This window comes from Jatropha curcas, chromosome 1 (genome assembly GCF_041381405.1).
Source record: "Jatropha curcas cultivar XTBG-Jc1 chromosome 1, XTBG_Jcur_1.0, whole genome shotgun sequence".
NCBI lineage: Eukaryota > Viridiplantae > Streptophyta > Magnoliopsida > Malpighiales > Euphorbiaceae > Jatropha > Jatropha curcas.
Window position 1 is genome coordinate 28228490 of NC_143151.1, and position 6000 is coordinate 28234489.

Here is a 6000-nt window from a genome sequence, read left to right on the forward strand (position 1 = left end):
AAATCAAGGAATATAGCTTTTATATATATATATATATAAATTGTTAAGAATTGAAAACTTTTCTTCCTTATAAAGACTTTGTAGTGTAGATAAGGCATGCAAAAATAAATAAATGAATAAATAAATAAATGTTTATAAAAGTTGATGGAACATCAAACTCCATTAATTTATAACTGGTAGGTGTAATTAAGTTTATCTCCTTCCACAGAGGAGTGGAAGCTGATAAGATGACACGAGAGCTAGAGATCAGAGATTCACTCTTTATATTCTATTCTTTTGCCATAAAAAAAAAAAAAGAAGGCCATAAAATTCCTTGGCATAGAGCTAAGTCATGTCACATTACTAATTATGCCCTTCGTTTTTTCTTATATGCCCACACGTTGGATTCCGGATTATTGACTCGGATTCCACTAATTCTGTTTATTCCTTCCAATTTTTTGTTCCCTTTTCTTTATTAACAATATTCAAAACCAACTATCTTTCTTTTTTATTTTTTTATTTTATTTATCTATATTATAAGTAAGTCTTTTAATAACTAAAACTTGTGAGTTGTCAATATATATATATATATATATATATATATAATTGTTAATTTAAAAGAGAACGAAATGGTGATACAAAATGGTTACATCTAATTTTATGTTTTAAATCTTTTTCCACCTCATAGTTAATTATTGATTTGCATACAAATCGACCCAATTCAAATGACTTGATTCAATTTAATCTGGCAAATTCAAAGATATAAAAGATTTAATTAAGTCAATTATTTTCAAAATTTTACGGAGTGAGTTGAATTGAGTCATGGATTTTCTAAATAAATTAATAAATTTAATTCAGTCATCGAATAGATTTATACTCCATTTACTTTGTTATATTTATTCTCAAATTTATTAAAATTGATGTTACTGTTTTTTTTTTTTTTTTTTTAGAGAAATTCCAATTTATAGGTTCACGGGTTTAATGAGTTAAAAACAAATGACCCCCTCGTTCTATTGTAAGTGCTTTAACTTGGTAACGTCGATTTAACCCGACTCATGTGGGGGCACTGATAGTCCTGAAATCCAATACATGTATTGACACGGGCCCAATTATGAAAAAGCCCTAATGACGATTTCAATCCAAACCGTACAAAGTAGTTTGTCTTAATACTTAAAAGAGGCCGAATCAACCCATGGGCTCGACCTGAAATGAATATTACTAAAACCCACTACAGGACCTTGGACCCAAAGCTATGAGAACGATGGTCGACCGTGTTTTATTATACTCCCTCTGTCACACAGATTACAAAATAGCAATTATTATGGTTAAAGGAAAAATTTTATTCATATAGTTTTTTTATTATGCACATTTTAAATAACACATGAACAATTATTATATTAAAATAATTGAAAATATTGACACTATAAATAAAGTTGTATCATTTTAGAAAGTTTGCACTTAACCGAGTATACAAAATGTGGTTCATTATGGATATGATGATATCCTGCATGCTAATGAGAAAATTATACCTCCTATCTACAAATAATATTTTTAGATTAATGAAGATAATTACATTTTTATCTTACACATTAAATATATATTTCAGTGTTCTAAAGTATCTCTAATTGTAAAATAATAAAAGAAAAAAATAAAAAATAACTTGATATCAAGATTTTACTTACCTTTTTACTTCATTTTAGATTTTTTTTTAATTTCAAGATTTTTAATTCGAAAAAAAATAAAAAAAAACTTAAACAAGATTCATATTTAGTTTACTCTAAAAAACAAGTTGCAAAGCCTTAACTCAAGCTTAGACCATTAAAATTTGTTTATCACAAAGGCCCATGGACATAAGGCTATATGCCCGCTTCTCAATCTAAAGGACCTTGTGTTGCGTTGGCCCCTGTATTGGTAAGGCCGAAAAAGGAAAATCAAAAATCAAAATGGAAAAAAAATCCGACCTGCCGGATTCGAACCAGCGACCTAAGGATTATCTGTTGGGTTACCCTACTACAGTCCTCCGCTCTACCAACTGAGCTAAGGTCGGTTTTTGATGTCCTAAAATCAACCAATTTATTTAATAACGTTTTATAAATTTCTTCTCATTTTATTTTTTTTTTTACATGAAATTGATTGTTAATTTCACATTTTTCAAGGGCAAATTCGTTGCTATACTACAAAATGGAAGTAAGAAATTCTTCACGCAATTCATTCAGACACCAGCATTTAGCCTCTGTATGATCAAATGATATGACTCAATGCCCTACAAACAGTAACATATACCCATGCATGCCTTAGGTTTATTGTCCTTTGGCATAACTTTCACAATTTATAATATGCATGGCCTTACACTAACTTCCAAATAGGTATGTGCATGAAAATAATATATAAAAAACATATCACCCACCATAGATTTTGGAACATGTGCCTGTCGGTATTTGCAAAAAAAAAAAAAAAAAATCATTTAGAAAACTATTGTTTTTGCAGAATTTAATTGCATGACAAAAATTGCAAGAAAAAGGGAAGAACAAGTGCTCATTATTGAGCAGCAAGCCACGTGATTTATTTGTCATTTAGTCCTTTGTTTGATTTACATCTGCTCCTTGTTGTGTATGTCATTTTTGGTGTAATTGACACATGACATGGCCCATATAAATGTGTCTGATTTTATTTTTATGGCGTTACATTATTCTTTCCCCCATAACCCTAGTAATGGTGGCCCAGCTTCCAGATCTAGCAATTTGGTTCCACCTCCATAATAATAGAATTTTCAATCACTGCAGTCACTTGAATATGTACAAATTTATTGATTCAATTGGGAGTGAGAGAGGGGGCTTAAATCTGTAAAATCAACATTTCCTCAATGGTTAAGATGCTTGTTCAATCTATAAAATGAATACAACGCACACCCTGTGACAAACAAACTATACTATTGGACACGTGTGCGGCCAAGCAACGATCAACCTATTAAATGATCATTCATATCACCCGTCAATTGTCATCCAATCAAAGAAAAGAAGAAAAAATAAATAAAAATACTTTAAAAATTCCATCACATCATTTGCTTGATCATATAGTCTAGTAGCGCAAAATTTCCAATCAGAGTCGCTTTCTGAATCTTGCTCTATGCCAATTATCTCTGGGCTCCATTCAAAATCTTCTACGGTCTATTTTCGCCTAACCGTGGAATATACCTTAAATTTACAATTATACCTTAAAATGAACTTAATTATTCGGACATATTGCATTTTTCTTATTAAAAATTGTATCCAATTGCATTTTTTGTCAAAATTTACGGGACCCACTTTATTTATGACCCTTGGTTAAGTGCCCGACCACTGCCATTTTCTTCCCCTCTTCTCATCGATGCTTCTCTATCTTCCCCTCCATCTATTTCATCTCTAAGACTCTAATCTCTCTCTCCCTAACCATTGTTGAGTGATCGAGTACTGTAAGGAAAAATAAGAGATTATATATGCATACATGATATATAAAGGGAGTGGGTCGAATACACCTCTTGTAGCGCAGCGGATGAACAACCTCTAATATCGCACTACAAGTTTACTGACCGTAGGAGTAATCACGATCAAACGAAAATGCTCATGTTGTCCAAGGTCTAAAAGCTACGAAAGAACGCATTCTCTTTTTCTTTAAATTTAATTGGATCACCGTAGGTTGAAGGAATTTAACTAAACACAAATTCTATAAAATAATAACCGACTAAAATATTTAAATTTATTTGAATACTCATAACAATAATTAGACATATTAATTATTATCATATATTATTGATGGACCCAGGTTAAAAAGACTAGTTATGGTCGTACCCATACCATATCCGTCCATTAATCCCAACAAATACAAATTTGTCATTGCAAGGATCATAGATAAATTAATAAAGTGAAATTATTTTCTCAGAAACCAAACTGGAAAAAAGAATTTACGAATGAGGAGTGCAGACATAAACATTAAAATGGCCATCAAGAACAAGAGCTTCGATGAGAGAAATGAGGCCAGACGACTCTATTCCTTCTCCATTAGTGACCAAAACTATTTCCTTTTTCACAATCACCATAGAAATTGCTTTGGAGACTACTTGAAGAAGAAGAAGAAGAAGATGCAATAAAAGCTCTGGATTAAGGATCACTGTAAATATCACCGTTAGAGGTTTGTTCTACACCGGCATGGACGAAGTCATTTCTAGCGATGAGAACTTGCTGGAGATTTGAAATGAAAGACGGAGGCAAGAAGTTGTTGACGGAGGTTGTCATTTCTTGGATTTGGAGTAGAAAATAATTAGCAAAAAAAATGGTTAGTTAATGCTATTTGTAGAGAGGTTAGGGTTGAGACGATGAAAGAGGAAGAGAGAGAGAAGTATCGATGAGAAAAGGGAGGGAAAATAGCAAGTGTTAGGGTTAGTTTAAGTGAAACGCTCATTTCACTTAACCAAGGGGTGATTAAGAGACCCCAACAATTAAAATGCATCTCACAAATAATAATTTTTGTTGTATGATTTTGATCAAAAAATGTAATTGGGGTACAATTTTACCAAAAAAAAAAAAAAAAACAATTAAAAGCCTGAAGGGATAAATTCGTTTAGAGTGTAATTGTTACAACGCGCAATATTGGGAATATATTATTTATTTTCAGTCTGAATTTATATCATATTGATCCATCAATTTGTTCGTATTTTTTTTCCATATGAAATAATTTGGTATATTAAATTAATCATTTCACTCCTCTCAAGCCGATGTTACGTAGCTTATAGTATTATTTACTTACGAGCCTTCTAATAATTAAAAAAAAAAAATGTCACATAAAAAATCAAAGCATGCGTAGTATTTGAGGTGATAGATCATTGATCGAGTTGGGCACTGAAAGCACATCAAGGGTTTCTACTTAATGAACTAAATAATAATAAGAACCGTCCAAATGTAGTTGGACAATGCACTTGCTCGGCTACATTATTAATTTTGAATGTCAGTGATGGGTTCCTTTGACAGTAACAATTTGTTTCAATTATGAAATAAAATATCTTGTATTAATATTCAACCAAAAATATTTTTGTTACCAAATCTAATAATTGTAAAAATTATTTTATAAATTTTATAAAAGTTAACTTATTGTAATTCACTTAAATTTTATAGGCACTAGCATGGATGCTTAGGTTTTGTTTAAAAAAGGATACAGAAGGAAAATAATGAAAAACTGTCAATTTTTTTTCCTTGTTATTTTTTACAATTGGGTTTAGATATAATGAATAAAATAAATAAATTTATTTTTCTTTATTTAAAAAGAGCAAAATTTTAAAGGAAAAAAATGTGAACATATATTAATTATTAGCCCTAAAATTATTATGTACAATGTGAAAGATTAACCATCAAATATTAATTATCATAAAAAAAGGAAAATAAAAAAATAGATATCATAACGGGGTTCGGACTGAACAGGCTTATATCGATTTGGTTTGTTTAGATTTTTAAGAAAGTAGTTAGCGTTTGGTTTGAATAGTGAAAACCGAATAGTTGTCAATTTTGAATTTAGTCATTTGCTGTTAACTAAATTAACTTTTACGACCAAAAGAGATGATTCAGTTCAAAATAAATGAATCAAATCCAAATCAATAAGGTTTAGTTTGGTATTGAATCAGTTTTCAAAGTGTTTGGTCTGATTTGGGTCAACATAAAATTTATTCAATTAGATCGAATCAATTCAATTTAGTCCGGTTGGATTAAATCAGATGCTCACCCCTGTGCATATTGAAAAAACATCATTAATTAGATTACACAACACAGGTAAGCCTTAATTAATTCTCTTTTCGGAGGTTAAGCAATGCCATTTCTACGCTATAATTAATATTGTACTTTCTTCGAATTTAATAATAATAAAACCAAAAATAATAATATGACTAAAAATTAGTGAGGTCATCATGTCAGGCAAGATGCCAAATTGGCGGGAAATATCTACTCCAACCGTCAAATGAGAGATTTTAGCCGACTTCACAATTTTAATAAATAATCA

The 6000-nt window shown here is 30.4% G+C and overlaps 1 non-coding gene across 1 annotated transcript; it reads right to left on the bottom strand.

The window, feature by feature from the left end:
• Window positions 1–1934: 1934 nt before the first annotated feature.
• Window positions 1935–2026, bottom strand: TRNAY-GUA (transfer RNA tyrosine (anticodon GUA)). The gene is given in 2 exon segments: window positions 1935–1970; window positions 1990–2026. It is a non-coding gene; the product is annotated as a tRNA-Tyr (tRNA).
• Window positions 2027–6000: the final 3974 nt, after the last annotated feature.